The 14,743-nt window shown below is 39.9% G+C and overlaps 1 protein-coding gene across 1 annotated transcript in view; it reads right to left on the bottom strand.

Annotated features, from left to right (window-relative positions):
• Positions 1–14,743, bottom strand: part of LOC133539123 (mineralocorticoid receptor-like) — a 73,650-nt gene that overhangs the window by 21,501 nt on the left and 37,406 nt on the right. The gene's annotated exons all lie outside the window — the stretch shown is intronic.

Here is a 14,743-nt window from a genome sequence, read left to right on the forward strand (position 1 = left end):
TTAACACGATAAGTAATGAATAATTCCACGTGAAATCACAGTGTTAAAAATAACGTTCAAAATATAAAACATTCTCATGCTTTTTTATGTTCAAGAAGTTGTGTTAATGTCAAAGTAGTAATTTATTTATTATTGGTTAGTGTGGGGCTTGCCCTCCTGGGGGTTCTTCAGACCACCAAGCACCGACATGAGTACCCTTTTCAGGGTTACATTATTGTTTTATTTTTCAATAAGTCTCTCAGTTGCTTTCCAGCAATTGTATTTTTCTCTCTCGCTCGCGCTCTGGCTCCAGCCCCGACCCTATCTCTCCTCCTGGCTGCTGCTTATAACAGAGCGACAGGTGATTAGATAACAAGGCCCAGGTGGGTTGTCTACGCACCTGTCGCTGATTTCGAGGCCGGTTCTGGGACACCCAAGTTTGCTGCAGGCCCACAGGCCACGCCCCCACCACAGTTAGCTTCAGAATAACAATGTTATTACAAAGAATAAGAGACCTATTATACTCTAGAAATGTTGGTGTTACTTAAAAATGCACACATTTAGTTGTGTTCAGTGTTATAAAAATATTATATGGCACTTACGGAAATACATTTTTAAATATTTGGCTTTCAGGGCTCTCTCAGCCATAAAGGTTCCCGACCCCTGCTCTAATAACACAAAGCTGCCATGGAGGATGTTATTTTCTTTAATCAAAATCAATGTCACATTAAATATTCCACTTTGAGATATTGTGGGGGGAAAATGTTGCATATTTTGTGTTTGCCATATAAAAAACATTTTTTTTTTTCCAAAGAAGGGCCTAATAAGAACAAACAAAAAACCTAAACAACAATAAAAGTTATAATTGACAGATGGATCTGAAGTTGATCTGAAGATGATTGTTTAAAGTAAACAGTAAAAAAAAAACAGTTTTTTTTATTTTTAATGACCCTTTTGGATCCCCAATAATTTTAGTGCGATTTTTTGTGTGTCATTGCTGAAAAAAATAATAACAAATTGAAATCAATGGTGTTATGTGTTGACATTTTTAAGGCTCCAATTATTCTATAATCTCATATATTCCACTTTAAAATTCTATTGGGGAAAACTATTGCCTATTTTGTGTTTTTTTCCATAACAAAACAGGGTTTTCTTTGACAAAAAGGACCTACAACTTAAATCTTTAAAAACGTTATATTGACAGATAGACCTAATGTTGATCTAGATCAGTGGTTCTCAAATGGGGGTACGCGTACCCTTGGGGGTACTTGAAGGTATGCCAAGGGGTATGTGAGATCTTTTTTAAATATTCTAAAAATAGCAACAATTCAAAAATACTTTATCAATATATTTATTGAATAATACTTCAACAAAATATGAATGTAAGTTCATAAAGTGTGAAAAGAAATGCAACAATGCAATATTCAGTGTTGACAGCTAGATTTTTTCTGGACATGTTCCATAAATATTGATGTTAAAGATTAATTTTTTTGTGAAGAAATGTTTAGAAGTAAGTTGATGAATCCAGATGGATCTCTATTACAATCCCCAAAGAGGGCACTTTAAGTTGATGATTACTTCTATGTGGAGAAATTTTTATTTATGATTGAATCACTTGTTTATTTTTCAACAAGTTTTTAGTTATTTTTTATCTTTTTTTCCCAAATAGTTCAAGAAAGACCACTACAAATGAGCAATATTTTGCACTGTTATACAATTTAATAAATCAGAAACCGATGACATAGTGCTGTATTTTACTACTTTATCTCTGTCACGCCTGTAAGTTTATGTTTTGTTTTTGGTCAGGTTATGTTTAGTTTTTTGGACATTTTAGTTCTGTCTTGGCACTTCCTGGTTTGTTTTCGTCTCCATGCCAACTCACCTGTCATATCACGTCCTTTTTCTCAGCCTCACACCTGTTTTCACTAATGATCACGGCTCCTTAAGTCACTCTTTTTCTTGTCTTCATTCTGGGATCTTCACACTCGTACACACGCTACCCATGCTGCACCTTCTTCGCACCCTCGTTTATCTACTTCATGCCTTGCTACACTGTTCATTTTGATCCACGTAAGTTTTGTATTTATGCCACGGTGCACTCTTTTGTTTCATGTCTTTGGTCTTGCCGTCGTGCTGTTTAAGTTTATAGTTAAATTGTCTTTCATGCCATTGAGCAAGTGTTTTTGTTTTCCCTGTTTTGTATATATTATATAATAAACAACTATGTACTCACGTCCACGCCTCGCTCGTGTTGTTCACAGGGGGTACATTACTGAAAAAAGGTTGAGAACCACTGATCTAGAGATTTAAACCTTGAAGAACAATAATACAAAATAATGACACATCTTAAATATTTTTTTGACTAAAATCCTTTGGGGTCCCTGGGATCAAGCCTGAGTGGAGGCCTAAATGTATATTTTTACACATATATACACAAACAATTAAACAAGGCGACACGGTAGAGAATCTGGGTATTATCTTTGACCCAACTCTCTCCTTTGAGTCACACATTAAAAGCGTTACTAAAACGGCCTTCTTTCATCTCCGTAATATCGCTAAAATTCGCTCCATTCTGTCCACTAAAGACGCCGAGATCATTATCCATGCGTTTGTTACGTCTCGTCTCGATTACTGTAACATATTATTTTGGGGTCTCCCCATGTCTAGCATTAAAAGATTACAGTTGGTACAAAATGCGGCTGCTAGACTTTTGACAAGAACAAGAAAGTTTGATCACATTACGCCTGTACTGTATATACCTTTATATACATATATACATACATATATACCTATACTGTATATACCTTTATATACATACATATATACCTATACTGTATATACCTTTATATACATATATACATACATATATACCTATACTGTATATACCTTTATATACATACATATATACCTATACTTTATATACCTTTATATACATACATATATACCTATACTGTATATACCTTTATATACATATATACATACATATATACCTATACTTTATATACCTTTATATACATACATATATACCTATACTGTATATACCTTTATATACATACATATATACCTGTACTGTATATACCTTTATATACATATATACATACATATATACCTATACTTTATATACCTTTATATACATACATATATACATATACTGTATATACCTTTATATACATATATACATACATATATACCTATACTGGCTCACCAGCACTGGCTTCCTGTGCACTTAAGATGTGACTTTAAGGTTTTACTACTTACGTATAAAATACTACACGGTCTAGCTCCATCCTATCTTGCCGATTGTATTGTACCATATGTCCCGGCAAGAAATCTGCGTTCAAAGGACTCCGGCTTATTAGTGATTCCCAAAGCCCAAAAAAAGTCTGCGGGCTATAGAGCGTTTTCATTCCGGGCCCCAGTACTCTGGAATGCCCTCCCGGTAACAGTTCGAGATGCCACCTCAGTAGAAGCATTTAAGTCTCACCTTAAAACTCATTTGTATACTCTAGCCTTTAAATAGACTCCCTTTTTAGACCAGTTGATCTGCCGTTTCTTTTCTTTTTCTTCTATGTCCCACTCTCCCTTGTGGAGGGGGTCCGGTCCGATCCGGTGGCCATGTACTGCTTGCCTGTGTATCGGCCGGGGACATCTCTGCGCTGCTGATCGGCCTCCGCTTGGGATGGTTTCCTGCTGGCTCCGCTATGAACGGGACTCTCGCTGCTGTGTTGGATCCGCTTTGGACTGGACTCTCGCGACTGTGTTGGATCCATTATGGATTGAACTTTCACAGTATCATGTTAGACCCGCTCGACATCCATTGCTTTCCTCCTCTCCAAGGTTCTCATAGTCATCATTGTCACCGACGTCCCACTGGGTGTGAGTTTTCCTTGCCCTTATGTGGGCCAACCGAGGATGTCGTAGTGGTTTGTGCAGCCCTTTGCGACACTAGTGATATATAAGTAAACATTGATTGATTGATTGATTGATATATTGTATTGGTTTTTGAAATAAAAACATTTAAAATGGCTTCTGCTTGCTTTGATTTTTCAGTAGGCGGCCCTTAGTGGAAAAAGTTTGGACACCCCTGGTGTAGACAAAAACTGGACTCAAGTATGAGTAATTGAACTTAATATACAGTAGTCATCAAATATCCACAAAACATGATTACAATTAATGACTTGAGTAAGTATTCAGGAAAGGCCCTGCGATGAGATGGCGACTTGTCCGGGAGGTATGCCACATTCCGCCCGATTGTAGCTGAGATAGGCACCAGCGACCCCAAAGGGGATAAGCGGTAGAAAATGGATGGATGGATAGTTTTTCTCTTTCAGTCTGCTTCCTGCACTTTGGACACCCCATGGTCTACACTACCTATTTCTGGGTGTTGTTGACATCAGACTGTTGTTGGCATCAGACTGGCATTACACAGGTCATTCATGTCCAACATGCCAGCACAGGTTGGCATTTTCTCACCTCCTCTTCTTTCAATGCTTTCTCTGCAGTGGTTCTCAACCTTCTTTCAGTGATGTACCCCCTGTGAACATGTTTTTAATTCAAGTACCCCCTAATCAGAGCAAAGCATTTTTGGTTGAAAAAAGAGATAAAGAAGTAAAATACAGCACTATGTCATCAGTTTCTCATTTATTAAATTGTATAACAGTGCAAAATATTGCTCATTTGTAGTCTTTCTTGAACTATTTGGAAAAAAAGATATAAAAATAACTGAAAACTAGTTGAAAAATAAACAAGTGATTCAATTCTAAATGCAGATTTCTCCACATAGAAGTAATCATCAACTTAAAGTGCCCTCTTTGGGGATTGTAATAGAGATCCATCTGGATTCATCAACTTCCTTCTAAACATTTCTTCACAAAAAAATTGATATTTAACATCAATATTCATGGAACATGTCCACAAAAAATCTAGCAATCAACACTGAATATTGCATTGTTGTAATTCCTTTCAAAGTTTATGAACTTACATTCATATTTTGATGAAGTATTATTCAATAAATATATTTATAAAGGATTTTTGAATTGTTGCTATTTTTAGAATATTTTAAAAAAATCTCCCGTACCCCTTGGCATACCTTCAAGTACCCCCATTTGAGAACCACTGATCTACTGCCACTAAAGCGAAATCGTGTCATGACTCGGATGACGGATCATGACAATCTATTATGTATGAACCCTAAGAGTAAGTAGTTACTGAGCGGTACTAAGAAATTCAAATAGTACAGCGTAGCTTCAAGAGGTAGTCACCTGTGTGGTTGTCACTTCACAGGTTGTCACTATTTGGGTCCCATATCAACCTTAAAAAAGTCAATGACTTGACTATAAAAGTGGGTGACATTGTTATCACCAGGAAAGATGAGATCACCTACCTAGGTTCCATTCTAGAGGCTAATCTTTCCTGTGATAAAATGGCAACCAAGGTCATCAAAAAGGTCAACCAAAGAACGAGATTCTTTGGTCAACAAAAGCACCTTGAGGATTCTAGCAGGAACTCTCATTTAAGATGTGACTTTAAGGTTTTACTACTTACGTATAAAATACTACACGGTCTAGCTCCATCCTATCTTGCCGATTGTATTGTACCATATGTCCCGGCAAGAAATCTGCGTTCAAAGAACTCCGGCTTATTAGTGATTCCCAAAGCCCAAAAAAAGTCTGCGGGCTTTAAAACGTTTTCTATTGGGGCTCCAGTACTCTGGAATGCCCTCCCGGTAACAGTTCGAGATGCCACCTCAGTAGAAGCATTTAAGTCTCACCTTATAACTCATCTGTATACTCTAGCCTTTAAATAGACTCCCTTTTTAGACCAGTTGATCTGCCGTTTCTTTTCTTTTTCTTCTATGTCCCACACTCCCTTGTGGAGGGGGTCCGGTCCGATCCGGTGGCCATGTACTGCTCGCCTGTGTATCGGCTGGGGACATCTCTGCGCTGCTGATCCGCCTCCGCTTGGGATGGTTTCCTGCTGGCTCCGCTGTGAACAGGACTCTCGCTGCTGTGTTGGATCCGCTTTGGACTGGACTCTCGCGACTGTGTTGGATCCATTGTGGATTGAACTCTCACAGTATCATGTTAGACCCGCTCGACATCCATTGCTTTCCTCCTCTCCAAGGTTCTCATAGTCATCATTGTCACCGACGTCCCACTGGGTGTGAGTTTTCCTTGCCCTTATGTGGGCCTACCGAGGATGTCGTGGTGGTTTGTGCAGCTCTTTGAGACACTAGTGATTTAGGGCTATATAAGTAAACATTGATTGATTGATTGATTGATTGAACCCTTTTTCTATTACGCTTGCACCTCCTGGTACCCCAGCACTTCCAAAACCCTCAAATCTAGACTCCAAACATCCCAGAACAAGCTTGTCAGGTTACTTTTAGACCTCCACCCCAGATCACACCTCATTCCAACCCACTTCTCCAAAGTGGGCTGGCTCAGGGTGGAGGACAGAGTAAAACAACTTGCACTGAGCCTAGTCTATAAAATCCGCTACACCTCCTTGATACCGAAGTACATGTCAAACTACTTCCTTAACGTAAATGACCGCCATAACCACAACACCAGGGGGAGCTCCACAAACCACGTTAAACCCAGATTTCGATCTAACAAAGGTCTTAACTCATTCTCTTTCTATGCCACACAAATGTGGAATGCACTCCCAACAGGTATAAAAGTAAGTGCATCTCTATATTCCTTCAAAACCGCTCTAAAACAACACCTCCAGGCAACTTCAACACTTTACTAATACCCTCCTCCATTCACATCCCATCTCCCCGGATTATAAACAACTCAAATGTACTTCTAATGTATATACTTGTTCTTATGCTATGTGAACTCACTATGTTCGCTGCTGGCTGTACATATCCTACTAAATAAGACCTACACTGTTTCAATGTCCACATTTCTCTGTTGATGCAATTGTTGATGACTGAAGTTCTGATATCAACCAAAGCTCCTCATCCCACCCCCCGGATTGTAAATAATGTAAATAATTCAATGTACATACTATGATGATTAACCTGTGTGATGACTGTATTATGCTGATAGTATATATTTGTACCATGAATTGATTAAACAAGTTGAAAAACTTATTGGGGTGTTACCATGTAGTGGTCAATTGTACGGAATATGTACTGAACTGTGGAAACTACTAATAAAAGTATCAAGCAATCAATCAAAAGGTGTGCTTGAAGCTCATGCAGAGAATGCCAAGAGTGTGCAAAGCAGTAATCAGAGCAAAGGGTGGCTATTTTGAAGGAACTAGAACAGGGGTCACCAACGCAGGTCGCCCATAAGGACCAGATGAGTCGCCCGCTGGCCTGTTCTAAAAATAGCTCAAATAGCAGCACTTACCAGTGAGCTGCCTCTATTTTTTAAATTTGTATTTATTTACTAGCAAGCTGGTCTCGCTTTGCTGGACATTTTTAATTCTAAGAGAGACAAAACTTAAATAGAATTTGAAAATCTAAGAAAATATTTTAAAGACTTGGTCTTCACTTGTTTAAATAAATTCATTAATTGTTTTACTTTGTTTCTTATAACTTTAAGAAAGACAATTTTAGAGAAAAAATACAACCTTAAAAATGATTTTAGGATTTTTAAACACATTTACCTTTTAAATTCCTTCCTCTTCTTTCCTGACAATTTAAATCAATGTTCAAGTAAATTTTTTTTTTTTTATTGTAAAGAATAGTAAATATATTTTTATTTCATTCTTCATTTTAGCTTCTGTTTTTATGACAAAGAATATTTGTGAAATATTTCTTCAAACTTATTATGATAAAAATTAAAAAAAAAATATTGTGGCCCATCTAGAAAATCTTTAGAATCAAATTTAAATCTTATTTCAAAGTCTTTTGAATTTCATTTAAAATTTTTGTTCTGGAAAATCTAGAAGAAATAATGATTTGTCTTTGTTAGAAATTTTGCTTGGTCCAATTTGTTATATATTCCAACAAAGTGCAGATTGGATTTTAACCTATTTTAAACATGTCATCAAAATTCTAAAATTAATCTTAATCAGGAAAAATTGCTAATGATGTTTTTTTTCCCAAAACGATTGGAATTAGTTTTCTGTTCTTTTTTTTTTTGGGTTGAATTTTGAATTTTAAAGAGTTGGAATTGAAGATAAACTATGTTTCAAAATGTAATTTATATTTTTTTCGTGTTTTCTCCTCTTTTAAACCGTTCAATTAAGTGTTTTTTTCATCATTTATTTTCTACAAAAAACCTTCCATAAAATGGAAAAAAATGTATGACAGAATGACAGACAGAAATACCCATTTTTTTATGTATATAGATTTATTTATTAAAGGTAAATTGAGCAAATTGGCTATTTCTGGCAATTTATTTAAGTGTGTATCAAACTGGTAGCCCTTGGCATTAATCAGTACCCAAGAAGTAGCTCTTGCTTTCAAAAAGGTTGCTGACCCCTGCACTAGAATATGTTTTTCCGCCTTTTTTTGTTAAGTACATAACTCCTCATGTGTTCATTCATAGTTGTGATGTGACAATCTCCAATGTAAATAACTACAGAAGACAGACTTGAGGAGGAGGTGTGTCCTCCACTGTATTCCTCCTCCAAACATGAGTGATGTCACCAAGTGTTTGGCGGCAGGTCAACAAGCTGCACGGCGGTAAATAATTCAACAAATTGTGATGTATTTTTAGTGCAGCCTGCTCTAACGATGTTGTGTGTGTGTGTGTGTGTGTGTGTGTGTGTGTGTGTGTGTGTGTGTGCTGCACAGCCGTGACAGGCGCCTGGTAGAAGAGTCTGGAAGGAAGTAGACAGTGATGCTAACACGTCTGGCTCGACCTGCAGACTCCCTCACTTCTTCTTCTTCTACCACTACTAGCGCGCCCTGCTCGCCATCCATCCATCCATCCATCCATCCATCCATCCATCCGTCCATCGCTGTTTCTTTTTTTTCTTCTCCAGACTCAGAGCGCCATACGCCTACACACACATATACAGTCACACACACACACACACACACACACACACACACACACACACACACACACACACACACACACACACACATGTACACGCAAACACACACAAACGTACGTATACACACACACCTACACACATACACACACTCAAGAACACACACACACACACACACACATACACTCATGCACACACACGTTCACAGACACACCCACCTACACTTGCACACACGTAAACACACACGTACACACAAGTTGATGCCGCTCCACTTGGCAATTTACGCGCACACACACACACACACTTGTACACACAAACACACATGTACACATACACACGTACGAATACACACACGTACACATACATGTACACACAAACACACACACATGTACACATACACATACACACACACACACACACACACACAAATTGATGCCGCTCCATTTAGCAATTTACACACACACACACACACACACACACACACACACACACACACACACACACACACACACATGTACACACAAACACACAAAAACGTACGTATACACACACACCTACACACACACACGTACACACACTCAAGAACACACACACACACATACACTCATGCACACACACGTACACACACACCCACCCACCTACACTTGCACACACGTAAACACACATGTACACACAAGTTGATGGCGCTCCACTTGGCAATTTACGCGCACACACACAGACACACACACACACACACACACACACACACACTTGTACACACAAACACACATGTACACGTACACACGTACGTATACACACACGTACACATACATGTACACACAAACACACACACATGTACACATACACACACACACACACAAATTGATGCCGCTCCACTTAGCAATTTACACACACACACACACACACACACACACACACATACATGTACACGCAAACACACACAAACGTTCGTATACACACACACCTACACACACACACACACATACACTCATGCACACACACGTACACACACAACCCACCCACCTACACTTGCACACACGTAAACACACACGTACACACAAGTTGATGCCGCTCCACTTGGCAATTTACGCGCAAACACACACACACACACACACACACACACACACACACACACACACACACACACACTTGTACACACAAACACACATGTACACAATACACACGTACGTATACACACACGTACACATAAATGTACACACAAACACACACACATGTACACATACACACGCACACACGTAAGTATAAACACACACGTACACATACATGTACACACAAACACACACACACACACACACACACATGTACACACGCACACACGTACGTATACACACACACCTACACATACATGTACACACAAACACACACGTACACACGCACACACGTACGTATACACACACAAGCACACACGTATACACACACACGTACACACAAGTTGATGCCGCTCCACTTGGCAATTTACACACACGCACATGCACACATACACACGCATGCACGCACACACACACGCACACACACACACATACGCCTACACACACATATACAGTCATACACACAAACACACACACACACACAGTAGAGTCACGACCCCGGTAGCCCTCCAGCGCGGTGACCTCTGACCTGGCTCTACGTAGGGTGCATATTGAAGGTGTGTGTAGTTGTGAGTGTGTGCAGCTCACATTGTGTTGCTGCTAGTGCAATATTTGCATTCACGTACCAACGTGTGTGTGTGTGCGTGTGTGTGTGTGTGTGTGCGTGTGCGCCAAAAGCCGAGGGAGCGAGCTGCAGGAGGAGAGGCAGCAGCTGTAGCCCCCGCCACTATTTCTGGCAAAGTCACATGACCTGTTACATAAGCCCATTTTTCCTGCTCTAAAAAACCGTAAACTGCGACACACACACACACACACACACACACACACACACAACACACACACACACACACACACCACACACACACACACACACACACACACACACACACATACTGGACTGGACTGGGATGGTTAAACACGGCGAAGTTGTGGAGCGATCCGAGCGAGGACGTGACGAGCTGAGAAGCTAATTGGCGCTGCAAAAGTTGAGTTGTGTGATAACAAGCAGGCGTCCTGGGGTCATGCAGGACGGCACCGTGGAACAACAACAACAAGCCAGGTGGTCACCATAAACAACAACAAGCCAGGTGGTCACCATAAACAACAACAACAAGCCAGGTGGTCACCATAAACAACAACAAACCAGGTGGTCAGCATAAACAACAAAAACAAGCCAGGTGGTCACCATAAACAACAACAACAAGCCAGGTAGTCACCATAAACAACAACAAGCCAGGTGGTCACCATAAACAACAAAAACAAGCCAGGTGGTCACCATAAACAACAACAAACCAGGTGGTCAGCATAAACAACAAAAACAAGCCAGGTGGTCACCATAAACAACAACAACAAGCCAGGTGGTCGCCATAAACAACAACAAGCCAGGTGGTCACCATAAACAACAACAACAAGCCAGGTGGTCACCATAAACAACAACAACAAGCCAGGTGGTCACCATAAACAACAACAAGCCAGGTGGTCACCATAAACAACAACAACAAGCCAGGTGGTCACCATAAAACAACAACAAGCCAGGTGGTCGCCATAAACAACAACAAGCCAGGTGGTCACCATAAACAACAATAACAAGCCAGGTGGTCACCATAAACAACAACAAGCCAGGTGGTCACCATAAACAACAACAAGCCAGGTGGTCACCATAAACAACAACAAGCCAGGTGGTCACCATAAACAACAATAACAAGCCAGGTGGTCACCATAAACAACAACAAGCCAGGTGGTCACCATAAACAACAACAAGCCAGGTGGTCACCATAAACAACAACAAGCCAGGTGGTCACCATAAACAACAACAAGCCAGGTGGTCACCATAAACAACAATAACAAGCCAGGTGGTCACCATAAACAACAACAAGCCAGGTGGTCACCATAAACAACAACAAGCCAGGTGGTCACCATAAACAACAACAAGCCAGGTGGTCACCATAAACAACAACAACAAGCCAGGTGGTCACCATAAACAACAACAAGCCAGGTGGTCACCATAAACAACAACAACAAGCCAGGTGGTCAGCATAAACAACAACAAGCCAGGTGGTCACCATAAACAACAACAAGCCAGGTGGTCACCATAAAACAACAACAACAAGCCAGGTGGTCACCATAAACAACAACAAGCCAGGTGGTCACCATAAACAAACAAAAACAAGCCAGGTGGTCACCATAAACAACAACAAACCAGGTGGTCAGCATAAACAACAAAAACAAGCCAGGTGGTCACCATAAACAACAACAACAAGCCAGGTGGTCACCATAAACAACAACAAGCCAGGTGGTCACCATAAACAACAAACCAGGTGGTCAGCATAACAACAAAAACAAGCCAGGTGGTCACCATAAACAACAACAACAAGCCAGGTGGTCACCATAAACAACAACAAGCCAGGTGGTCACCATAAACAACAATAACAAGCCAGGTGGGTCACCATAAACAACAATAACAAGCCAGGTGGTCACCATAAACAACAACAAGCCAGGTGGTCACCATAAACAACAACAACAAGCCAGGTGGTCACCATAAACAACAACAAGCCAGGTGGTCACCATAAACAACAACAAGCCAGGTGGTCACCATAAACAACAATAACAAGCAGGTGGTCACCATAAACAACAACAAGCCAGGTGGTCACCATAAACAACAACAACAAGCCAGGTGGTCACCATAAACAACAACAAGCCAGGTGGTCACCATAAACAACAATAACAAGCCAGGTGGTCACCATAAACAACAACAAACCAGGTGGTCACCATAAACAACAACAACAAGCCAGGTGGTCACCATAAACAACAACAAGCCAGGTGGTCACCATAAACAACAACAAGCCAGGTGGTCACCATAAACAACAATAACAAGCCAGGTGGTCACCATAAACAACAACAACAAGCCAGGTGGTCACCATAAACAACAACAAGCCAGGTGGTCACCATAAACAACAAGCCAGGTGGTCACCATAAACAACAACAAGCCAGGTGGTCACCATAAACAACAATAACAAGCCAGGTGGTCACCATAAACAACAACAACAAGCCAGGTGGTCACCATAAACAACAACAAGCCAGGTGGTCACCATAAACAACAACAAGCCAGGTGGTCACCATAAACAACAACAAGCCAGGTGGTCACCATAAACAACAACAAGCCAGGTGGGTCACCATAAACAACAACAAGCCAGGTGGTCACCATAAACAACAATAACAAGCCAGGTGGTCACCATAAACAACAACAAACCAGGTGGTCACCATAAACAACAACAAGCCAGGTGGTCACCATAAACAACAACACGCCAGGTGGTCACCATAAACAACAACAACAAGCCAGGTGGTCACCATAAACAACAACAAGCCAGGTGGTCACCATAAACAACAATAACAAGCCAGGTGGTCACCATAAACAACAACAAGCCAGGTGGTCACCATAAACAACAACAAGCCAGGTGGTCACCATAAACAACAACAAGCCAGGTGGTCACCATAAACAACAACAAGCCAGGTGGTCACCATAAACAACAATAACAAGCCAGGTGGTCACCATAAACAACAACAAGCCAGGTGGTCACCATAAACAACAACAACAAGCCAGGTGGTCACCATAAACAACAAACAACAAGCCAGGTGGTCACCATAAACAACAACAAGCCAGGTGGTCACCATAAACAACAATAACAAGCCAGGTGGTCACCATAAACAACAATAACAAGCCAGGTGGTCACCATAAACAACAACAAGCCAGGTGGTCACCATAAACAACAATAACAAGCCAGGTGGTCACCATAAACAACAACAACAAGCCAGGTGGTCACCATAAACAACAACAAACCAGGTGGTCAGCATAAACAACAATAACAAGCCAGGTGGTCACCATAAACAACAACAAGCCAGGTGGTCACCATAAACAACAATAACAAGCCAGGTGGTCACCATAAACAACAACAACAAGCCAGGTGGTCACCATAAACAACAACAAGCCAGGTGGTCACCATAAACAACAATAACAAGCCAGGTGGTCACCATAAACAACAACAACAAGCCAGGTGGTCACCATAAACAACAACAAACCAGGTGGTCAGCATAAACAACAACAAGCCAGGTGGTCAACATAAAGTGATGAAGACACACAAACAGTCCTCATGTACATCAACACTAAATATGACACGTCTTTCTTTTATTTAACTCAAACGTACCGTCTTGCAAGCTGTAAAAAGGACATAATTAGTCTTTCAAATGTGCTTGTAATCAGACATTGTTTTCAGTATATTTATTTAAATATACCAAAAATAATGTCTGATTACAAAAAAATGTACATTATTTTTGGTATATTTATCTAAATATACTGAAAACTATGTCTGATTACGAGAAAATTAGAAATTTTTTTTCCAGTATATTTATCTAAATATACGGGAAAAAAATGTCTGATTACAAGAAAATTTGAAATTATATTCGGCATCATTACATAAATATACCAAAAATAATGTCACATTTTCTTGTAATCAGACATTATTTTTGGTATATTTAGATAAATATACCGAAAACTATGTCTGATTACAAGAAAATGTGACATTATTTTGGAATAACTATCTAAATATACTGAAAATAATGTCTGATTACAAGACAATTTGACATTATTTTTGGTCTATCTAAATAGACCAAAAATAATGTCAAATTTTCCTTGTAATCAG

Source organism: Nerophis ophidion, linkage group LG20 (genome assembly GCF_033978795.1).
Source record: "Nerophis ophidion isolate RoL-2023_Sa linkage group LG20, RoL_Noph_v1.0, whole genome shotgun sequence".
Taxonomy (NCBI): Eukaryota; Metazoa; Chordata; class Actinopteri; order Syngnathiformes; family Syngnathidae; genus Nerophis; species Nerophis ophidion.